This window comes from Catharus ustulatus, chromosome 10 (assembly GCF_009819885.2).
Source record: "Catharus ustulatus isolate bCatUst1 chromosome 10, bCatUst1.pri.v2, whole genome shotgun sequence".
Taxonomy (NCBI): domain Eukaryota; kingdom Metazoa; phylum Chordata; class Aves; order Passeriformes; family Turdidae; genus Catharus; species Catharus ustulatus.
In genome coordinates this window covers 11,043,456-11,068,097 of record NC_046230.1, presented here as the reverse complement: position 1 = coordinate 11,068,097, position 24,642 = coordinate 11,043,456, and the positions used below count along the sequence as shown (strand labels likewise).

The following is a 24,642-nucleotide window of genomic DNA, read 5'->3' as shown; positions in this document are numbered from 1 at the left end:
TAGCCCGGCCCCCTTCTTAAAGGAGCAGCCGCGGCGGCCCCGCGGTGCCGGGCAGGGTCTGACCCCCGCTACCGGTGCCACCAGCGACCCGCACCCCGGCCACCCCCCGGCCGTCCCGAGTGGGGGACATTCCCGCGGACCCGAGGTGACGACCCCGGCGGAGGGATACCGACCGCCGCCAGCGGCTCCGCCGAGCGCAGCGAGCGGGCCGTGCTGCGGGCCGCGGCGGGGGCTGCGCGGGGGGCGGCAGCCGGGGCAGGGGCCGCCCGCCGGCCCGGGGCGCGCGCGGGCCCCGGCGGGGCCCCGGCGCCAGGAGAAAGTAGTCCCGCGGCCTCCCCCTCGCGCCGCTGGAAAGGGTTCGGCGGCGGAGGCGGCGGACGAGGCGTCGCTCGGTGCTGCGGCTTCAGCTGATAATTGAAGGGAAGCGAGGCGGCTGCTGCCGGGAGGAGGGAGGCACGGAGCGTCTGCGGAGGCCGCACCGGGACAAACTAGGTACCCGGGGCCCCTCCGCTCGGTCGGGGGGCGCCGGGGGGGCGGGCGCGGGGCGGCGGGGCGCTCGCTGGGCCCCTCGGCTACTCCGGGCCAGGCCTGTTGTGTCATCCTGGCATTAGCCGAGCTGCCCTTCCTGGCGGCCCGGGGCAGGGGGAGGGGAGCGGCGCCATCCCGGAGCATTGTTGCAGATGGGGGTGGGGGGGCGAAGGGGAGCCGGGAACGACACGGCGCCTCGCTGGTGAGTGTGTGGGGCGGCCCGGAGGGGTGGAATGGGCCCCTCGCCGTGGAGGGAAGGGGTGGAAATGGAGCTGACAAAATGGCCAGGCGCTCCCTCGAGCCCGCTTCAGGGACATCCCTCGCCGCCCCCACCCCGGGCAGGGGTGCCGGGCACCACCTCGGCTCTCCCGGGCCGCCCGGCGGGGAGGGGGGCGGCAGCGCGGCCGCCCCTCCGCGGGCCCTGTGTGGTTGCTGATACAAAAGGGCAGTGTCAGTGTTGACACTGCCGTGCCGATTTCGATGCCCTTCCCCGTCTTCCCTCCCCCATTCCGCTTGGCCCCCTTTTCCTGAGTGGTCTTTTCTTTCCCACCCCCCCTTTTATTTTTTTTTTTTCCCTCTAAAGAAGCTTGGAAATATCTTAAAGGGAAAAATAGAATTTCCTCTTTCTTTCCCTCCTGCCCAGCTCGGTAAAAATGCTAAACAATCGGCCGACGTCCATATTTCACCAGCTTTTTTGGGGGGAGGAAGAAGGTGGGCAGAAAACGGAGGCGCCCATGGGGTCGGAGTCACAAAGCCGGCTACCCACGAAAGGGATTATTTTCGCAGCTAAATGTTTTCGTGCTGATGTTTTTCTTGTTTTCAGTCAAGAAGCAAGTTGCCTGGTCCTTGCGTTTGCTTGCATAATGCGTCGTACTTGGAGGCTGATCAAACGCTGGGTTCTGCCTTTCCTGCCTGGCTCTTCCTCCTTCCCTTTTCCCGGGGGGCTGGGTAGTGGGACAAGTTTGGGGGGGGCTGGTGGCACTGGGGCTCCCGCCTGCTGCTCCCGTGATCCGGGGAGGGGAAGGAACCGAGGCCGGGGCTCTCGCCAGACCTGCAGGCCCGTCTTCCTGTGTCCAACTTTTTTATTGTTCCCCCTTCCCCCTTCCGAGTGCACGGGCTCTCCGGCAGGCGGGGGTTTGCACGGCTCGGGAGTCCCAAAGTCTAGACGAGGAACCGGAAAATAATAGGGGAAAGAATGGAAAGTTATGTCAAGGGCTTTGGGGGAAAAACATCGACGTATCGAACAAAGGTCCTGCCTGTGTTGGAGAGAGAGGCCTGCATGTGAGGCCTGATTGTGTCGCATTTACACACGGGGAAGAAATGAGTGCTTGGTACTGGCCTAAATTTATTCTGTAAGTCTGGCGTGGAACTTAGGAACGCTTTCAGAAAGTGTGTAGTTTGTTTTGGGAGTGTTTTTATTATGTATAGCAATTCAGTAATAATTTTTATTTTAAATATTTTTTTTTCACTAAAAAGACTGTTCAGGTTGTTTTTTGTTTTTCTTCCTGCCTTGTTCAGCAGAAATAACATTGATTCAGAGCTTCTAACACTGTATTGCAAAACTTTACTCAAACAGAGTAACTTCCACAGTTTGTGTTGTATGTAATACGGATTTTGAGCTTCCTGGTGCTTTAAAGGCTGCCATAAAAAGGACCTGAGTAGTTACCAGCTGATAAATTTGAAGTACATGCATCATAATGAGAAAGAGGAATTCTGAGCACTTAAACTATTTTTTCAAGATTTTCTTGTGGGAGCTGACTCTGTGGATATACTTTTGTAAAACTTTAAAGCTAGAAAGCATTGCTGTGATTATTTCTGTTTATCTCTGGTGTTGTCTCTTTTCAGTTTTAGCTTTTCCACTTGCAAAACTAGAGTTCTAATTGGATGTGGTAGGGGTGGGGTTTTTTTGTTGTTTTTTTGGTTTTTTTTCCTTAGTATTTGATTTTTGAGGTTTCTGAGATTTGTTAAGATTTTCATTAAGCTCTAAGTTTTTAAACAAGTTTTATTTTATGAATGTAAAAGTGTATGTAGTGGACATGAAAGCACTGGAATAATAACTATAGCTTTCTATTGTTTGGTAGCCTACTTAATAAATATCAATAGGCGTTAAATGCATTTATGAAAATATTAGTATTTCAGTTTTTGCAGCTGATGTTTTAACAAATTTGTTGTATTTGAACTAAGAAGTTTAAAAACAGTGGTCTGGTGAATAAATTCTGTAAATAATGCTTAAAGATTTTGGCAATATACATTTTTTAACTTGTAGTAGTTTCTGTATTTGTAAAATGCAGCTGAATGTGAGTAGCTCACTTCTTTTGATCTTAAATGCAAAGGTATTTTTAATTTTTGGTTGGTCTATCATATTATTGTGTTAGAAATATAGATAATCAGATTTTTTTCCCTCATTCTTAGGGTCCTTCTAAGAAAAATGAGTAGTAAACTTGAATTAACAATCTTTAAGTCTTCAGTCTCCAGATGGTTTCATAGGTAGGAACCTAAACATGTCTTAGCTGTTAGTAGAAAGATTGTAGGTCATCTACAGTGTGACATTACTGCTTATTAATATAGCAGATCTACTTCAGTAGGAGTGCCAACCTGTTGAGTAAGAGCTTATGAAAATGGAGTCTTTTGATGTCTTGCAAAGTTTTTCAGGTCAAAGTGACCATTAGGGGAAATATTTTTCATCTTCCCAGTAAATGAATAATCAAAGCTGTCATTCCTAATCAGGAATCATGTTCAAGTTGTTTCTTTTTTCTTTTTTTTTTGTTTTGGCTTTTTTTTTCTTTTGTTTTTGTTTTCCTTTGTATATTGTACTTCAACTGCTTTCAACAAACCCAGAGTGTAAATATTACAGGAAAAAAAACTAATGGAAATTTGTTCTTCTGAAATCATTCCTAAATTTGAGGCCTAAAGCTATAGATGACTACAACACTATTCCTTCTGCAGCAGTGTAGTAAAAATAAAATGCATTTCTCTTCAATGCCATCAGTGGACACATGATCAATTTCCATGTGGATCCTTACATCACTGATAAGTACAGTTACTTACTCTGCAGCAGTCCAGAAACATAACCTGACTAAATTCCTTTTGTTTCCAAAAGATGAAACTGAAGCAGAAGTAGAAAAGTTAGTAAGTAAAACTACATGTTTGTACCTAATTCGCAGCTAAATGACTCTCACAGCTATCTCTGTTAATCTTGTATTTACAGGCCATGCTGTATTTTCTAACAAACTAATTGGTAAGCATCATGTAGAACACTTTTGATCATGGACCTGTCTTTTGTCACACTGAGGCTAAATTATTGTGACAAAGTATAATCAAACACCGAAGTTGTACAACCTGGTGAACTATGGCATTGGCAAAAACTTAAACCAGAATGTTTCTGGGATCTCCCATTGGCCAACTGGATGATCAGTGTCCTGTTCATCACCTGTCAAATTAGTAACTAAAATTAGCTCCCTAAAAGTTGACTCTATTATGCTCTTTTCATCGAGGTGTCACTGCCTCATTCAGTACTGACTCTGAAGGTAGTAGTGCCTTGGATTTTATTTTTTTTTAATAGAGTAACATATTAGCTTTGGATGAGTATGCTTAGTTTTCTGAAGAAGTAATGTTTTAAATGTGCTCTGAATATTTTATCACTACATAGTGTCACAACAGATTTTTGTCAGTATATGAAGCAACCTCTTGCTGAGAGTTTCCACAGCTCAGTTTCAACTTGGGACATGATGTTGGTAACTGCAAAACAAAGTCATATTAATGTTTTTCCTACTGATAATTTTTTTCAATTTATATGAATAAAGTGTCTCTTAAGCAGCAAAACTACTTTCAGAGCTATTAGTGGTGAGCAATAATGAAAAAAAGGATTGTATTTAGCCACTTTTCTCAGGATTGCTTTTTAAAACAAAACAGTTCTGAATTCATGCTTTAAAACTATCTTCTGTAAATAAAGAAACTTTAGCTACTTATCAAATGTACAATGTCTGTGGAGGACAGGCCTAAGTCAACTGGCTTCTCCTGCCTGCTTTTGGATACCAGAAATGGTTGCTTTAGTACGAAGTTCAGTTTGAGGAGCAATTGTTCTCCTAATCCTACCATCAAGTTGGTAGAGTCCAACTGTGCAAATATGCAGTCATATTTCCCTTCAATTCTGTCTAGCAGCCAGGGTTCAAGCAGACAGAACCAATCTATTTGCTCTCCTTGTGTATGATGAGGTTTGTCTTGCAAGGTACTGACTGTTCCCAGTCTAACTTGACTCATGAAGGTACTTGGTACAAATGTGGCAGCAAACTGCCCTGAGAGCAGTAGGTGGTCAACTCTGAAAGGAAGAATGGAACTATTATTTTCATATAGGATAAACTGAAAACTTAGATGTATTATCAAAAAAGTTAATCATGATAGTTTAATACTGGACTTGAATATTGAAGATGCATGAGAAATGCTAGCAGTGGTGTTCAAGCCTCAGTTGCTCCAGAAAAAGCCTCTCTGTTAGGATTCATGCAGTAAGCCTTTGGAAGGGACCTCAGGAGGTTACTTGGTCCTCCTCACATTTGACGACTTCTGCCCTGGAATAATTTTTCATTGATAAAAAGAGCTCCCATTTTCTTGAGTGATAAGAAAGAAGAAAAAAACCCCAAACCTTAGGAACATACAAAGATGTATGGAGAAGAAACTGAAATGATTCTGTCAGTTTGTAGTAATGCTGTGTTGGCTCATGGACTGGGAGCAAAATCTCATTTTCTCAAGTGTTTTCTGAATGATTTGCTTTGATAGTGTCCACAAAAAACTGCACATGCTGAACTGCAAAGATCTCATCTTCATAAAAGGTATGAAAGGGTCTGAGTCATCTTCTGGAATGTGAACCTTGAGTTGTAGGGAGCAATTTGGTGTTTCAAAATGGAAGCTGAGGTCCCTAGTAGTTTTTGAATAAGATTGCTTTTTTTTTAAGATCTGAAAGGCAAAATATATTTCACATGTATTCTGCTTTCAGAGCAACTTGTTGCTGACAACTTGTGTTGCATTGCATGAAGTCCAAATAACTAAACTTAGTGTAAAGAAGGGCAAATAGTTGCTAGATGTCTGTAAAGCCGGTACTAAGAATACAGACGTGTTCTTTATTTTCTAATATGTGTATGTTTTTTGGGGACAGAAGTGATAAACTTTCAGGAGGCTGTCAAGCCTGAGATGGGCATTAGACTTAATACTAGCAGTATGCACGCACCTCCTTTTTGTGGCTGGCTGTTTGAAGCATTGTTAATACCAATTTTTATTAATGCAGAGCAGTAACTAATTTTTACCTGTATTTTCAGATGTAACTTTTAATAGTAAAACTATTAGGAAAAACAGGTCTGTGACAAACTCATGCCCCAAGGTCACTGGGTGTAGATTTAGCTATGTTTGCTTTTAGAAAGCATGTATGCTGTTTTGTTCTCCCTCATTTTTCTCTATATCTGTCTTCTGTCTTACTTGCCTTACTTTGAGCTTATGATAGTTTGTCTTACTAGCTCTGGGTAGGAGAAATGATCTTCCTCTACACGTGCTATGTGCTTGAAGTCTGCTCTTTACCTCTGCTCTAGCCCAAGGCTGCTTAGATGTAAAAGTACAGGTAAATAAGTGTGGAAATAAAAAATTCACTCTTGTATAGTATCTTCTGAGTTGAAAACCTTGAGTTTTTTAGGATAAGTAGCAACATAAATGAGTTGAGGCACCAAAAAAGGAAAGATGGAAACGAGGCATAGTAACACTAGTCAGGGTGGACTCTGATATCCCCCATGGTTGCCCTCCTCCCCCTTTCCTTCAGCCCTAAAGAGAAGGAAAAATACACACCTGCATCCCACCCACTCATCAAGGGACTTGAATTACATGTCCTTGATACTGGTATAATGATTAGTTGCTTACCTTAACTCATGCAGTTAGTGAGGAGAAGCTCTCTTTGCATTATATGTGCCTTTGTGGAATATGTGGTAGATGTTTTTTTGGACAAGGTAATAGTGTAAGATGTGGTTAATGTCAGGGCTAGAGGATGGCATCTTATCCAAGTTAATAATGTTCTGTGTCTTCTAATGTCAAATCCCTTATGTAATTAGCTTATTCAGTGTAGGGAGTGTCCTGTCCTGGAAGGTGTGGGCAGTGTAACTGAATCTTCTGATCACAGGTGAGATGTGGCTGTGCATTTAAAGAGAACAAATGAAGAAAGTAACTGAGGGCGCATATTAATAGGCTGTATGCTGAATTTAAACTTGAAACTCTGCCTTCCTTAGTGAGTGTTTTCTTCCTCTTTGAGTATACACTTTATTTATAATCAACTTACTGACTGCAAACTGTAATATGTTTCTTAAAACTTCACTTGTCTTGAGCTTTGCAGTTGTTTCAGGTGTGATGGCTTGATGAGCTTGCCCATTGTACAAGGGTGAGGGGAAGGTAGGAAGTAGCTCGGCTGAGCAAGGACAGAAGCTGTGTCAATAAGCCCAAGTGAACAGCACCTGAGAAGCAGATACATAGCTATGTAGGTACATATGAGATATTTAAGTTAAACAGCTGGAGAAAACACAATTTCAACTGAATCTCATACAATGAAGGGAGTGGAAGCTGCATAACTTCAGCAAACTTTAAGCCACAATTCCAAGTGTTACAGCTTGTGCTTTAAAGATCTTCTGCAGTCTTTTCCACAGTGCTTTTCAAGTTTATGCAATGACAGTGGATGCTGCTGTATCTTACTCTGGTAGTACTCTGCCTGTTGTATTTAGCAGATAATACTCTACAATAAAAGACTGGTAATAAAAATTAAGACTCACATTATACCATAAGATAGTGGATTAGAGAAGTTAGAAGTTAGTTTCACTCCCTTACTCAGTTACAAGAAACTTCGCAGAAGGACAGATACATTCCTTTGCCAAAAGTAAGATAGGAAATACGCATTTTTCAGATTTCCTCTGTAGCAACTCTTAAGTTGATATAGTTCTGTTGTATATTTGTAGACTTGCAAATGAACATAGCCTTGCTGGATACCTGACAACCCCTCAGAACTTTCACCAGCACCTTGCAACTAGAATTGGAAGAAGCATGTCAAGGGAAATGCCATTGCACACCTCAGTCTGCACATTTAAATCTCTTGGAGTGGGTGAAAACTGAGCTCTCTTCATATTAGCTGTGAAGAGGAAAGATGAATTCAGTGAAATTTACATTGTTAAGGAATGGTACCACTTTAATGCCTTCTGTTAATGTTCACATATTTGAGCACTATGACTTAGAATAGTTTAGAGGTTCTTGACATACTGTCCAAATCAAACTAGAGTTGAAACAGAACGGGCACTGAAAATTCCAACTTTGTTGTGCTTTTTGGAGAAAAACTCAAGTAAGCTAGAATGTGACAACTTTATATTTAAAAACTTGAGGTAAATAGAAATGCAGTGATGAGTTAGTTTTAGGGAATACACTTAAACTAAATGTAAAGTTGCCTGAGACTCCACTGAAGTGACAGGCAAAGTAATCTCATCTGTCACTTTCAAAATAGAATGCAGTGACCATATTGTTGCTGTGCTTCATGGCTTCCAGAGGTTGCCTGGAGTAAAGTATATTCCCTTTGTGCTTTTCCTCCGTCACAGACTTAGCCAAAATCTGTTAAAACTATTATTTAAATAAAGTAGTTTTAAATTTAATTAATGTAAATTAATTCTTATTAAATAACAAGCCAATGGATAAACAATTGTAACATCATAAGAAGTTTTTAAAAACTTCTTAATTTGTGTATTTTATTCAGATGAAATCTTAGGTTTATATCAGATCAAGATTCCACACTTGAATGCTAGCTGTGATTCTTGCTGGTAGTACCTGTAATGTTACTAGGAATGCTGTCAACTCCCTCAACCTGTTCTCAGCAATCTGCCTGTGCTAAACTAGTGTTGCCTCTGTTTGTGGCATCTGTTGCAGTTTCACATCTACCTTGCAATTACTGGAAACCTGTTAGGACTCAACTGTACTACTATTTTAATTAATTTTAATTGAATTAATTTTAATCCTATTTTAGTGGTGTTGGAGCATCTTAAAAACTTTTATCAGAAGTAAGCCATGTGGATCACTCTGCATCACCAAATTATACAGTGTATTTTAAATTAAAAACTGTTCACCTTCAGCTAAGAAATGGTTTCTTTGTTAGACTCACAGATTTGCAATACTGTTTTCCTTCACCAAAATGACGTCAAGCTGTTTGGAAAGTAAGCTCAGCAAGATGGCAAATCAAAACCAGATAGCAGGTGATAGTGCTGATTGATATAACAGCAGAGTTCAAGTAGTATTTTGACTTTCTTCTGTAATCCCTTCTGAAACATCAGTTGAGTTGAATGTTAGCAACTCAATTATAAAATTTCTCTGTTGCACTTTCATGGGACTCCTATGTTTTTGTCTGCTAGTTCTACATGGAGCTCTTTCCACAAATGGAATAACTGGTTTGGTTTTTGGAATATATTAACTTTGGCAAGTTTCCTCCCCCCGCCCTCTCCTCCCCCACAGCCCCCCCCACCATGTGGCAGATATCAAACGTGAACATATGGGCACAGAGTGACACAGCAATAGAAGGATCAAGCTGGATAAACAACCTCTGCACAGACTAACCCTATCCAAAAGTGTGGTATATGGTTTGTGGTTTTTTATTTTTAAATCCTAGAACTTGCTGCTTACTGCAATAACTTGCTTTATGGAGGGCTGTCTTCTGCCTCTCCTCCTCTTTCCCAGGAGAAGACATGAGGACAAGTTTTCTCTCTTCAGTTGTAACAGCTTCAGTGGTAGGTACCATGGGACAAGAATGACAGGAAAAAGCTTCACGAATTGTAGATTATAGAGGTGTTGGCTTCTTTGCAGTGTCTTCTCTGACTTACGCCTTTTGAGAGAGAATGGCTGTTAGGATAGCAAGAATGGTGTGGTAGTTACTTCCTTAGCCAAAAGACCCAAAGGAGGAGGACTAGCTTTTTCTAGAAGACTTCAAAGAGATTTTTGTACCTGAGCAACATGAGCATCTCCTCTCTCTGGTGGGCATAGTAGGACAACAGAATGTGTTAGTTGTCTGGAAAGGACAATGAAGACTCTGGGAGTAGGTTTAGTAAGAAATCTCACTTGACTTTCTAATTCTTTTGTCTTCCTGGGATATTCTTTCAGCATGTCATGTCTCAAAATTTAGGATCATCTAATTTCCAGCCTGAAAGTTTCTCTTAACTGTTTGCCTGCTAACTGTATCAATACTATCCTCTCTTTATTTTCTTCTGTTGATGTTTTACTCTTAGTCCTTACTGAAAGTATTTATGACCTTGTTGCCAGGCTAAATAATACAGGTTTTATTAGTTAACTAATTTAAGATCACCCTTCTAGTTTTCAGCTGGGATTCATGTCTCTTGACAAAAGGCCCACTGTGATGGGATTGCGTATTCGAGATAAACGCTGTTTATACAAAAGCATTGAGAATTCTCAGTTACTCTGTAGTGGTGTATACACCTAAGCATTGGTTCCTCTTTGACACCTCCTCTCCCATTACCCTTCTGCATCACTCTGTGAGGAATTGGAACATGCAGGCACTACTGCTTAGGTCAATTGCCAGGGTTTGGCTTACACTAATGCTTTTTGGGTTCACTACTGAAGTACAGCACCTCCATATTGAGTGGTAATATTGTACTTCACAGCATTGCAAGTGTCTCTTTAAAACAATTTACTATTCTGTATTTGATATATCCTTACTACTTTGGGAGAGGGACAGAGGAGAGGAAAGGGACTTGAAAGTTTTGATAATTTTGGAAAAAGGGGAGTTTTGAGGGAGCAGCTCTATGTATGGATAACCATATCACCTGTGTAATTACTTGGAAATTAGCAAGGGTGTAATAATAATAAAGCTTTCATCTTAGTTCATAGTTTTCTTCTACAGGTAATAGTTTTCCATCGTTGCACTTTCTGTTAAATTATGCAATGATGCAATCTGTTTGGATGCACTTAACAGCAATTTAAATAATCTTGGGTTTAACGAAACAGAAATAAAATAATGAATGACCTCTCTTCTGTGAGCCAGGAGATAGTAACAAGTGTCCAAAGTTCTGCTGTCAAAAACCAAAATCATCTGCTTCTGGAGTCTGTTGATGTCCTGTCATTACTGAAGTATGATTTAGAGATTTAATACTATTACAAGTTAAATATTATTGCCTGCCTTCAAGTGTTAAAAATGTTTAACATTTTCAACAGCTCCCCACAGCTTACAGAGATACTGTTTTTCATTTGCTTTTTAAAGCCTTGGGCCTTTGACTGTGCGTTCAGATGAGTTGTGAACATTTTAAGTCCAGTTATGTCTGAAAGGTGGAATATTCTTACTTCAGTGTGTTTACTGGAACACAGCTTTGAAGTCCACCAGGTGGAAGCTGTAGTCCTATCAAAGAGTACTTTTTTGCTGAACTTTGAAATTTTGCTTCAATGACAATGTTTAGCTACATAAGTTGGTAGAGTATACAAATATAACGTCATGGCACTACTGACATAGGGAGGGAAGGTAGGCTGTCTTGTGAAAAGTACTTGCAAAAATAGACTTTGTTTCTCAGGAAAGGTGAAGGCCTATTCCTGGAAATACAGTCAGCACTAAGGGAATCTCTTTAAACAGTAATTTGTTTTTTAAAGCAAAGAGATGATTCTTCCTTACTGTACTTTTTGTACTGCTTTAGGTTGGAGGACTTTAAATGCCTGAATTTTGTGTAAAATACCTCGTTGCCAACTAAAGGCCAACTTAAGGAGGAGAAAAAGTGAAGTGCTAAAGTTTGTAGAAGTGTTCAGTTTTTAACTGTGTTGTCATAAATATTACAGCTACACCAGGAAAGATAGTTGCTCCTGTGGGAATCTGTGTGCTGCTGTCCCTTAAGGGAAGGCATTCTAAAGATGTTAACCTGCCATACCTAAGCTTTGAACAACTGAGTCAAGGAATTCAAGAACCCAGAGTTTTGTGCCTGTGGATTCAGGAATGCTGCTCAGAGGTCAGAGTGTGACAAGTAGAGATGCAAGCTCTTGTATTTCCTCAAATTTTAATCTAAATGTAAGACCTGTTGGAGTTGGGGCTTGTGAGCCCTTATCCTTGCTTTGTGTATATGCTCTGCCTGGTTAAAAAGCCTACTTCATAAAGGTTTGGGCTTTCTGTTGACAACATCAGATGCAGGATGTGACTACTACAAGCCCAGACCTGTGGCAGCAAGAAGCAGCAGCTCAACCTGTGGCAGAATTAGTGATTTAAATGTCTAAGTTTAGCTTAGATGCATCCAAAAGCAAGGTAGTTTGTTACTACTCAATAGTGTTCCAGCTTATGACAACAAACTAGAATTGCATTTACTCTTGGGATGTGTTTGCTCTACTGTTGAGAAGGTTGGTGGCCCGGCTTTGAAGTAGGAATAATTTGAAAATACAAATCTGTGACAGACTATCATTTAAATAGTTTTGTTCTTTGTACTTGAATAGACTGGAACAGTGTTTGTGGTGGGAGAGTGGAGGAGAAGCTGATACAATTTCAAGTTGCTTCATCAGAATTTGAAATTTGACTTGTGACAGTTGGTGATAGATCAAAGTGTCAGGTTCTAAATTGTCTATGTCAACTTGTACAGGTGCAGTCTGTTTTTGACCAACTCCCTAAGTTTCATGTGCTGAATTTTAACATGAAAATGGTCTGCACTGGCATAATAGTGAAGCTAATGATTGTACTCTATCCTCATACCCTCTGATGTGTGTGGAACTTTGGATAAATAAATAAATAGTTGGAAAATACCTTCAGTGTAGTACACAAGACTTCCATGTATGTTTGGATTAGAGTTTTTTATCTAGGTGACCATACTCACTAGGATGTCTCATAAGAAATGTAGTTGGGATTTTTACCTTCCATGAGTACTTGGTATGCTTTGGGAGATACAGTAGAGCTCAGCTGAACAACTGCATAATGCAGACTCATGGCTCTGATGCCCTAAAGTCTGGCCCGTTTGTTTCTCTCCTTAGTCTGTGCTGTAACTTCAGTAATGAGTTAAATATTGTATGAAGAGTATAAGGAAGTGTAATCACCACTAAGCTTAGAATTAAGGGAGTTACAAAAAAACCCCAAAAAACAAATAGGTGTTTGGCTCAGAATGTCTGTCATACTTGAATATGTACAGAATGTTTATGCTGTCAATTTAAAAAGTATCCATTATAAAACACAGGCTATGATGCCACATTGGAAATGTTTTTCTTGAAAATGAAAAAGTACTTCTGAAACTCTCAGGTTCTTATCATGCAACTGTTTTATATAATAGATACTACCTTCTTAGTAATATGCTAGTGGCATTTTATGCCATTGATATAAGAAAAAACAACTCTAGACTTCTGTTTTGAAAATTCAATGTCAGATGCTTTATCTCCTCTACTTTCTAACAAAATAGACATTTAATAGGAAATAGTTTCAATTAGTTTTTCATAGATAGCTGCATGTTTGCAGAGCAGTATTTTCATCAGCTTTCAGTTCTGGGGAAGAAGTTTGGGTTGGACAGATCAGGTTGTTTTCAAATAGCAGTACATGATGTCTGTGTCCCAAAACTGGTCTGTCAAGGGAGCCTTTAAATTCCAAGTAAACATACAGGTAAATTTTGAAAAGCATAAAAAAAAATTCCAAAGTCAGTGGAATTAATTTGGCATCTTTGGTAACTAGTGGGGCTTGAGTACTAGCACCTCATCCCAGTAGCTGATGGGAGAAAAAGTGTATTTCTAAGACTTGACATGGGAAATGGAGGCGTAAAGATACTGGGATTACTAGACTGTTTTGTTTGCTCGTTAGTCATATGTGGGATGGGGATGTACATGCTTCCAGCTGAGTGTCTTTGTTTTGCAAAAGAGAAGAGTAAGAGGCTGCAACCTTTACAAAATACATACATTTTACATTTGATATGTAGGATACTGTGCAGAAGAGAGGGAAGAAACTGGGCTCACTTCTGGGCCTTTTCTGGTATTTTCTGCCTTTCTTTACAAGCCTGTCTACTTCATATTATTTCTTTTCCTGACGCCACTCCATTCTCAGTAGTTTTTTTTACTGAAGTGTTCTAAAGGGTTATTTTATCTTGCATCATGGTGAGGCTGCCCTCTCTAGTTAAATACCTTTTTGTTTGTCTTCCTTACTAGTGCATTTTATTAAATGGCTTATAAGAGGATGAGAGTAAAGAGGATGATGTGGAGTAGTTCTGGAGTGTCTTATGGGTATTCTTTAGAGAGAAAAACCCCAAACCATGAAAACAAACCAGGAAGACAAGAAATCTTGCATGGGAATTGAGAGAACTTTGCTTCCAGTTCAGTGTCATATTAACAGTATAGGGTTATTTTCATGTTTGCGTGTATTTTAGGAGTGTAGCACGATGGATGCATTGCTTTGCTTCAAGGTATTATATAATTGATGTATACATAAAACACTTAAAAGAAACACCCTCTTTTTCCTCTCTTCCTCACCGTGTTCTTTTTCAGCCCTAGACAAGGCCAAAAGTAATGTATTGTTTTGGGGGTAGTAGGTTGTAGGTTTGCTCATAAAGCATAGTTAATCATTAGTGTTGGATGAAAGGTCACCAGTATAGGAGACAACTCTTTAAACATTCTGATTGGATCACAGAGCAAATTGTAAGACCAAAGGCTTATCAAACCAGCTATTGTAATATCTCCTCCTTAAGTAATCATTTTGATTAAGCTATAGAAAACTTACAGCTCTGCTTGTTCTTTTGTGAGTGTCTCATGGTGGTGAAGAGATTGTGTTCTTCTGATATGTGTTCTGTATTCATCAGAGAGCAGCAGTTTAGCTGGAAGATGACAAAAAGCCTTGAACAGACTTAGGCAGTACCTGTTGAAACATTTTGTTGGCAGAAAGTAAGGAGCCTTTCTTCCAGCTCTGAAGTGATTGACTATTGACAAGAAATTCAGACTTTGACAACCCTGGCCTTGCTAGGACCCTAGGAAAAACACCTCGTTAGTGTTAACTTGTTAGTTTTGTGAGCTGTAACATATGGGCATAGTTACAGTTGTTCTTGTTCAGGGAAAGTGTGTGGGTAGCCTGGGAAAGATGAGGTAAAAATCAATGGTGAGGTAAAGCAGAAAAATGTCCTAGTGGCACTTGCACATAAGGGAAGGAGGAGAGGAATTTGTAGCAGACTTTTTTTTGTATGTATTCGGTGATGTTTAAGCTTATCTAGCTTGAAACTAAGACTAAATCTGGTATCCTGGTAAAGAGCACTTCAAGGAGCTCTAATATTTAGTTTTGCTCAAGTTCAGCATCATGTACAATGCCTTGTTCCTTCAACATTCCCATGTTTTATTTATGGAGCACTAAGAATGTGTAAAAGTAGAGTAGACACTTGTCAAAAAAGTGTGCCATAAAGTTGTTTAATTCCTTCATAAAGCTCTGACTTCTGACAACTTCTTCCATGACTGTAAAAGTTTGAACCTTCCTTAATTGCAGTTGTGGGAACTAATATTGTATTTTGTTCAGTGTATTTAACATGAAAGAATAGCTCTGAGCACTGTAAAGCCATGATTTTACAATTCATAGGATCAGTTTAAAGTCAGCTTAATCCTTAGTGTTTAACAGGTGTTTCTTGGGTTGTAACTTTGTTTTGCTCAGCTTTACACAGAAATTCTTCTGTTTATACAGATATTTGGTAGGCAATTTGGTTCATGATTTCATACAAGGTAAATGTCTTTAATTGTGCCTGTGTCAGTAACTTGGTATGTGTATTGGAGCTTGCTCCTAATTACATCACTCTAAGATATAGTGTCCATAGAAAAATTTATACATTTACAAGAGAATGTGTCTGTGGAATATAACTGCAAGATGCTGCTGGGTTGAGCATTTCCCAGTTTAGAAAACTTCCCTGTGTTTTAATCCCTTATTTGTTGTTAATGTTCTTGTGATAGCAGAAGATCCATATGTAGATCCAGTGCTGAGGAAGCCGGAAACTTAACCTGTTTTAATTGGATTTCTTCCTCAATGACTGCAATTAAACCATTTCCCAGATTGTGTCATGTGGCGTAGGACTCTTGCTATGCATTGGGCCTATGACCTTTTCTGTGTAGCATTTGGATGAAGTCTCTGTTCAGAACAGCAGAGCCTGCTTGAGCTAGTGTGGGGAAGGAAGCTCAACAGGCTTTAGTCTGAATCAGTGATTAAAAAAACAACACAAAAACTCCTGAATTCTTCCTGATTTGTCCCAAACTTGTCTGAATTACATTTTGAAGTTGCAAAAATCTGAGGACCCATTCTAGGGTGAGTAGAAAAAAGATGTGTACCTTTTATCTGGCCTTGGAAGCATGTTATTTTTTTGAAGTTTGTTTTTATCTTTGTAGTTTTTCTCTTTAAGACATGCTGCTATTACCAAATAAATACTGGTTTAGAGTTGAAGCTATTATCAAAATGAAGACCCCATCTTCTGCTTCTTTACCTTGTTTTTATAATACCCTTAGTAGTCTTGAGTTCACCTGTGGCACTTTTCTAATCTACATTTACAAGTCAACTGGGTTTTGTTTCTTTTTCCAGCAGTAACTTCTATAACATGTAGTCTCTGAATTTCTTCAGTCTAGTGGTTGATTAAAGTTCTTTGCTTTCTGGTTTTTTTTTTTGTTTGTTTTTGCGTGTACCCTTTTAGTTGTGTAGGAGATTGCATAGATAGTCTTGCATTAATTTAGACTTTGGGTGACCACATTTTACTAGCCACTGAGCTCAATAGGTATCCCAGTAATTTAAGACAACTTGGCAAAAGTTGATTAGGAATTTGGCAGCGCTCAGAAAACCTTCCATACTGGAACCTGGGGCATGTATTGTCTAACAGGCTTTGCAGGTAGGATGTGGCTGTGTACCACATCACTCTTTGTCTTGTGCTGTTGCACTTGGTTTTGCTTAAGGGCTGTATGTGCCAGATGCAGGTGAATGGCAGACTGCAAATAAGGCACCATCTGGTGCAACTCAAAGGCAGCTGGGCATTGGCCAGGGCAGATGTAGAGTGGGTGATGATTTTGAATATCTCTTGGTTCACTTGCATGAAAGTACTGAAATGAGCTACTAAATTGAGATTTGTACAAATCACTCAGCTGTTTTTTTCTTTCTGGTAATAAATGCCTCCTTTTCCAACTTTGCCACACCTGTTTTACTTGGTCTTAGTTTGACCATCTGCTTTTAGCTTGCCTTCTTTTCTGCCAGTGTTATTGATATGTACTTCATGAAGGATTCTGTGCCTCACAGAAGATAAAGCTCCTCATTCAAATGAATTCCTATCTTCTGAGTAGAGTCTTCTCCTTCATTCTTGCCAGACAATGTGGTTTTGTGTTTGTTTTGGGTTTTAAATTTTATTATACTGTTAGTGAAAGCTTAAACCACTGTTCAGATAGTGGCTTTTGGCCCCTACTAAACAAGGGTTTCTAGAGAATCTGAAAATGAAGATCAGGTAAGATTTTACTTCTATTGCATATGGTGGTTTTTTTTAGTTAAAAGTCTGCAAGAAATAATTCTTCACATCAGTTCACTTTATGTACAAACAGCATGGTTTTGGTCAGAATTTGGCTGTTGGAGAATGCATTCTTTTCTGTTAGAGAGAGCTGCTTTTGTTGGATTTTTTAAAAAGGAAAATAACTTACTTTCATTGTTATTACAAGTTGAAACTATACTTCTATTAACATGTGGTATCAGAATTACATCCTGAGGCTCTCCTGGTGTAGGTTTTGTCAGTAAGTAACAGTAGTTTTGAATGTCCTGTACAGGTGAAGTCAGGCTCTTGGTGTAGGACTGATTTGGCAGAAGAATTATTCTCTGTGACAGAAGTGTACAGAAGATGAAACTTTGAGTGCATTTTATTTCTCACTTTTCCTTTGTTTCTCATTGCTGTGCTAAAAGAGAAACAGATCTGTCAACAAAGATATGAAACCTGGTTCAGTATTTTGCAGCAAACATTTCCTATGTTTGTGTTTGCCTGTTCTCTGTGTGGTCTAAGAAATCTTGTGTTACTGACATGGCTTAAATACCTCTGGGCTGCTTCTTAAGCTGAGCTGTCACTGGCTGGCTTGCAGCTATCCAGATCAGACTCTTCCTTGATACAGATTGACTCAGGAGTTCTTTTGGTTCTTGTGATTTTGATAATCTTTTTATCTGTAGTAAAAAACTTAACTGCTGCAGAGTTGACCTGAGAACTTAACGTCTAGCTGGTTAAGAAGTCACAATAATATAGATCACTGAATTTAGACTGAGAAACTACAGGTGCTGTAAATGTGAAAATATTTTCTTGAAGCTTTGAGTCCTGGCTGTCTGCCGCAGTGACAGCAGTCCCTTCCTTTTGTTAATAATTTCAAGTTAAACCATGTACTAGAGGAAGACTTGTCACTGAACTGGTTTGGACATGTTGCAAACAGTGACATGGAGAGGTATCAAATTTGGTGTATTTGTATTTCAGTATTTGAATTTTTTCTTACAATGGCAAATTCTTTGAATGAAGTAGTGAGTAAATGTTCTAGGAGATTATTTTTATAGTTAACTCTTTATTACTCCTGCACTCAAAAACAAGAGGAATAGTTGCTGTTGACAGCACTTTCAGTACATAATGTAAAACTACAGAGAAAAAAAAAAGCTTTCTGTTTTTCCTAGTTTCTCCTTTGGATGAGGCTCAAAGATCTGACTGACGTGTGTATTGTTTTGGGAACCCAAGTATGATGCAAAGAGTGACACAAATTGTCATATTTCAGTCCTTGCTGAGCATAAGAGATAGAAAGCAGGGATGTGGCAGAGCTGTAGAGGGATGTCCTCAAGAGACCATTGTATTTGCTTCATGCAGCTTCCTTAAATTTTCTCCTCAGACTGCATTTGTTTTTCCAGAGGAAAAAAGGACTTTAGGAGTGAATCTTTTAATCTTGTGATGTTATGTAGCCCTCTCAACCACCTTGCAAGATTTCAGTTAAGATTTAGACCTGGTTTTGATTTCTCAGTGTACAAATGCAGTGGGTTTTTTTCCTTCAGTTAATGAAATGAAGCTCTGGATTCTTGTGTACCATGAACTGGGAACATCAGTTGTACAGTCAGACCTTATACACCTCCACTTGCCCTTGTATCCTGTACAAGTTTTATTTTTTGTTTGTTTAAGCTATACAGATGAGTGGGAATGTTTTGCTGTCTTAACTTCTGCAAGTGCTTAATTAAGTCTTTTTAGCTAACTTGTGACCCTCCCCTCCATCTATAGGTTTCTTTTGGTTCTTCATCTGACAAGTTAGTTGTATTGTTGTCTGCCAGTGGTACCCGTACTTCTTGGTAATTTTGAGTATTTGTATTGCCCCATTTGTATTAGTATTGCCCCATTTGCTATTCCAATTTGACTTTTCCACAACCCAGGAGGACTTATTTAAGTTCAGGCTGTGGCATAAAGGCCAATCTGTTGTTTTATTTCTAAAGGAATGGTGATTGTCAGTTCTGTCATTTTATAGAACAAATTTTTGTTTCTTCCAGGTCCCTGAAGAAGTCTTTAGTTTTCTTTTCCTGTACCAGGTTCAATGAAAGGTCTCTGCGGTCTGACTTCAAATTCAATTGACTTGCTTGAAGCAGGGGAGACTATTCAGCTTCTGCAACTCAGTCACTGTCATAGAACTGTTCTTATCAGCACTGAAACATGTGATATGTGTATTTACATTTTTTTCTTAAACAATACTTGACTTCTTGTATCTTCCAGTCCTCTCAGGAGGACAGCAGCCAGAAGTCAGTAGGTAAATGTGCTAATTTGCTTGCTTGGGGTCATGGCATGGATGACCTTTTGGATCACATAATCCTGACAGTCTGGGCATTCCTCTAGGGAGTAGTGCTGTTTATCTTTTCAGAGGTGTTTTCAGTGTTCTTACCACCTGTGGGAACTTCTAAATCTTCTGGTTGCAGAAAATGAGTATTTAAACTTCCAGTTAACAGTAGGAGATCACAAATGTAGACTTTTTGCTCTTCTCCCTTCCTCTGTCGCATGAAGACTTTCTCTTCTCAGTTGTCTCTGTCATTAGACAGTATATACATAAATGCAGTCTGGAAACTTACCTAGTGGTTGCATCCTTTCAGGCACTTAGCCGCTCATTTTGCTTTTCTGCCAAGGCAGCCTTCAGCACTGCCACGGTCTTGGCTGGAAGGGCAGGCAAGGGCTGAGCTCTTGGAAGCCTAGGAAAGGGAAAGCTGACCTCCTAATGTAGCAAGGCCCAAAGTTTGCCTTAATTTTCTGATGGCTCTTTGTTGTAAAGACAGAGGAACAGGGAATAACTTCTGTTCCTTGACTGATTTATTTTACTTTTTTTTCTTTATTGTTGAAATCATTCCAGTGATTCCAGAGAAGCTAAATTAAAAAACTCTTCCACTGTAAATGAATGTAGGAAGAATTATTTTACTGAGGTTTTTCTCTTTTTTGTTGGCCACTTGGAAAATTATTCTCTGGCTAAGAGTTTATATGTTGTCTAAAGTTACTCAGTGTAAAAATGGGCATATGAGCTAGTCCTAATCTATAATCTCTTCGGAGACTGGACTCCTTTGAAGTTTGTTTTTTACATGCCTGTTTTTGTTAGTTCTTCCTTTTAGCCCAGGTTGCTGGATTGTGCTTTTGAGGAGCTAAAGGGGAGGGAGGTTGTTCTGAGCTCTGTGTGAATGCAGTGAGGAGCTGGGCCATAGTTAGTTCTTTTCTCAGAGCAGTTGTCCTTGGAAGGGATGGAAGTGTGTCATTGGGTATGTGTACAGGTTAGATCTGAGCTCTCAGGTTACTTGAACTGACATCTATGGCATGAATTTTTAAAGTTTCTGATATTCTGGTAGTGTCATCTTTGCATGCTTTTATATATGGTGAGGTTTTGATACCTTAATTTGTGTTTTTTGGTTTCTTTTTGTTTCCCTTTCCCCTCTATGCAGGGTAGCTCCTGTGATTCACCTCTTGCTCAGGACTCAGTGTATTTTGTCAATATAGTTTAGCAATTGTCATTTCTCAGAATGAGAGCTGTGTAGTGTAATTTGAGGTCCTGCTTTCAGCAGATGGTTGGACCATGTCAATCATCTCAAGAGATTCTTTCCAGCCAAGGTTTTTTTCAATAATTCTGATTTAACTCTTGTACTTAGTTGAACTCTGCATCAAAAAGACATCTGGTCTGAAGACGAGTTCGCCTCTGAGTGCTGTTAAACTCTGCTTGTCTTCCCATTGATGCTTTATTAATGTCTTCAAAGAGAAGTGACAAAAATGATACAGCTGTAGAAATTCTGTGCCAGAGTTGTAGAAATCTATTTACTTACAACTGTACGTTCTTGTTTCCAGAAGAAACTTCCTTGGTACCTGCTTGTCTGTCTTCTTGGCAGTGAGGTAATGTTACATTATTAGAAGGCTGTAGAAGTAGTTTATCCTGGAGATTTTCATGTGTGTACTGAATTTGCTGTAGTTTGGGTGTGTGTGCATGCAGTTGTGTGTGTAGTTCTCTAGTTCTTCTCTAGCTTTGGAGAAGGAAAATACTGAAAGAATACAGTCCAGCCTAATACATGATTCAGTATGATTGTGTGGTTTTTGTATCACAGGAAGTTATTCTGATAAAAGTCGCCATGTGAGTTCTACATCATTAGATGCAGTGTAGCATGGAAACCTCTGCACCCTGGCATCTTTGAATCATGAAGACAACTTATGACTCTTCATGTGGGGATAAGGTGGAAATGGGAACAGATGAGGAAATTAAGTGTTAGCTTGGTCTTCTTATGTTGAAAGAAGAAAAGTTTGTAATTTTCTTGAGGCTCAGTGGTTCCATGCAGATGAATAACTCAGGATTTGCATGAATGCAGATAAAATGCATACACCTTACTGTGCCTTACAGCACCTTGCAGCTCATGGGAGAATGTATTTTCCCCTTGTTCGTGTATAGAAATTTACTGTTAGGGAGAAAGGAGGGATGATGAGAATTCAGGACATGTGGCAGAATTTTTCTAGGAAATTTTCAGTGTGTTATTGTATCCACTCCCTAAAATTCTTCCATGAGCCACATCTATAAGCAGAAGGGACAAGAGGCTGCTAAACAGAAAATACAAACTTCTACCTTCATGGAGCTTTAAAATCTGTTTAAGGTGAGGACCTCAGTGGGAAAAGAATGAGTGGATAACTCTTGAATTTGTAGAGTTTCAGGAGGGAGAATATTGTGTCAAAATCAGCTGCAAAAGACTTAAGTTTAAAGCAACTCCCTGGACTAAAAAGTCGTCTTAATTTAAGTCAGCTGTTGAAGTAGAAGTAATAATTGAGTACTTGCAAGTACTTGCTTGTAAGGCAAGTAAAGAGGTGTGTATGTCTGCAGGTAAATGAGAACCTTGTGAACAGTGAGCAAAAATGAGGTGCAGCTGAGATTAGTTGAAAATGATGTAAATCTGAAACAATTCAGCAGTTACTAAACTGTAGGCAGTAATTTCTTCAGTTTAGTCACAATTAAAGTCTGAGCTTTTAAATGTTGTATGTTTATATATTTAGAGTGTCTCTATCTTAAAATGACAAGATTTATCACAGAAACAGCTGATCGAGTAAATTAATGTTGTCTTCATTGAAGTAAAGGAATACAAATCCGAAGTCTTAGGCTTAATATTTCCTGATATGTATGCTGAACTCTGGGTTCTGGCTGGCAAGATGTGCAACTTGCTGGAAGAAAATGTTCTGAACTTGCAAGGTGTGTATATAATAAACATCCTCCTGTCTTGTCCTTCTTTCCCCACCCCCCCCTTTTTCTCATGCTGACTTCAGGGCAGTAAGTTTGTAGAGTTTTGAGGAGCTGAATTGCTACAACAGCATTAAATAAGGCACCAGGTTTTTTGGGCTAAACTGTGAGAGAGGAAGGGTGCTGACCAGTGTACTTAGCTCAACCCCAAGCAGGTAACAGGTATTATAATGGAGCGTTATAGGCAAAAGTGCTAAACATATCCTGAAATATTCAGGGGAGTGCAAGAGTCTGGGGGAAAAAAACCAAACCTCTTGCATTACCAAGATTCTTGCAAAGAACTTAAAACCCAAAACAACAGAACAAATCCAAACAGAGCAAGGACCCCAAATACATTTCAGACCTCATGCAAGTAGATTAAGAAGGCCCTTGTGGAAGAATTCAGCCTTGTTACCCTGTTAGTCACCCTAGAGTATGTTGGAGTTCTTCAGTTTACTCATTGTTTTTTCTCTCAGTAGCTTATGTCAGGGTAGCTACATTAGTTCCTCCTGTCCTACACGGAATGATTTGGATGCTAAGCAAAGGCTGATACAGGCTTGCTATGTTGTTCTTTGTTTTCCCAGTTTACTTCAGAAACAGGGAGGCATGTTAGTTATTTACTGTTGGCTTTTCCACAACATGAAAGGTAAAGGCTTCACTGCAAGCTAACAGGTAGTTTTTTGTCTTGTGTTGCTGTAGAACCTCTCCAAGCAATATGCTGACCATACATTAGCTGTAGTGTTTGCTATGGGTATGTTAGGTCTACAGAAATTAATTCTAATTGCTTTCCTGTACTATAACAAAGATGATTCTTAATCAAACATTGTTTGCATTGTCTATTGTGGAAGCATGGAGGTCTGATGGATGGTTATAGCTTTTTGTTATTGTGGATGTGAGGAAGAAGCAGTGTAGTTGAGGAAGTTGTCTTAAAATCTGGCAGGATTGCACCGGCACGTTCAACTGGTCACTGTTGAGTTGCACTTTTTCTTTGGAATGTAGGTGTCTGATGATGGGAAAGAAACTGGATGCCTGGAGTGAGCTAAGATCGAGGGACGAGTCTGAATGAGAACAGTTGAGATTTAGGAACCTCTGGGCTCTTGCTGTTTTAGGATGTGGAAGGCACAGTTGTGAATATATCTCTTTGTTCCTGGACTAACTGGGCACATGGTACTGTGTGGCTGACTTAAGTTGGCTTTTCAATGTTAAAGGTCACAGCTGAATCATGAAGCTGCATTAAATTTAAAAGCAAACTGGAAGTCATATGGCAACAAGTACACAATAAGAATTGCAGTTAAGTCAAGAGGTATCAATATAGAAAATAATTCTGGACATCATCTTGTCTTGACAGATGCCTTACAGAATAAAACAGTTGTCATTTCATTCTTCTACGCAGCTGAAAATACCGTGTGTATGACAACACGTTGTGCTACATAACTTCTGAGCACAGACTGCTTAAAGTGTCTGGCTGACCCTGTGTCATGGCTTAATCCCAGCCAGCTATCAAGCATCAGGCAACTGCTCGCTCACTCCCCCACCAGTGAGATTGGAAAGGGAATTGGAAGGGTAAAAACCAGAAAACTTGTACGTTAAGATAAAGACAATCTAATAGGAAAACCAAAAGCTAATAGTAAAACAAAAAGCCATGCATACAAGCAAAGTAAAGAATTAACTACTTCCCCGTGGTTGGGCATGTGTTCAGCCTTCTCCAGGAGAGACAAACACCATCATTCTGTCTTCCCCTTCCTCCTTCTTCTTCCCACTTTATCTACTGAGCATGAAGTCATGTGGTCTGGAATATCTCTTTGGTCAGTTTGGGTCACCTGTCCTTGCTGGGTCTTCTCCCAGCCTCCCAGGCACCTCAAACCTCCTCACCAGCATGACTAACCGTACAAAAAGCAGAGAAGGCCTTGGCTCTAAGCACTTTTCATCAATAACAAAAACATCTGTATTACCGACACTGTGCTCTATTATCAAAGTTATGTTCAGCAGAAATCCAAAACACAACCCTGTACCAGCCACTTTGAGTAAATTCAAGTCTGTCAGAGACAAAACCAGCACACCCAGTGTTAAACTAAAGTTTCTGTAGGGAGGGTCAGGATTGCCTGTGTGATGTTTTCTTCAGCTGGCTCTGGTGGTGGTGTGTGGAGCCCATGCTCTGGCCCTAGGTGGGAAAGTGCATGGCTAAAGTGTGTAGCAGAGGTCTAAGTGAGCATGCTCCTTGCAGGATGAAACCTGCTGGAAGGCAGTTCCACATACTACAACCATTTTGTAGTATGACTGAAAGTTTGGCATTAGTATGGTTTCAGTGCCAGCTGACCTTTGTGCAAGGAGGGGACACAACTCCTTCCTTTTAGAAAATGCACAAAATATGCTTCATTTCTGATACTAGAGATTTTTTTTTTT

At 40.0% G+C, this 24,642-nt stretch overlaps 1 protein-coding gene across 6 annotated transcripts in view; it reads left to right on the top strand.

The window, feature by feature from the left end:
- The first annotated feature begins 342 nt into the window (after positions 1–342).
- Positions 343–24,642, top strand: part of TRIP12 (thyroid hormone receptor interactor 12) — a 76,718-nt gene continuing 52,418 nt past the window's right edge. For 5 of the 6 annotated variants that reach the window (XM_033068270.2, XM_033068269.2, XM_033068268.2 and 2 more), the window contains exon 1: positions 343–492. The gene's annotated coding sequence lies outside the window, so the exon portion shown is untranslated. Of the gene's footprint in view, positions 493–9,289; positions 9,309–24,642 lie in introns of those variants that run through there. The other variant, XM_033068266.2, reaches the window with a different exon arrangement.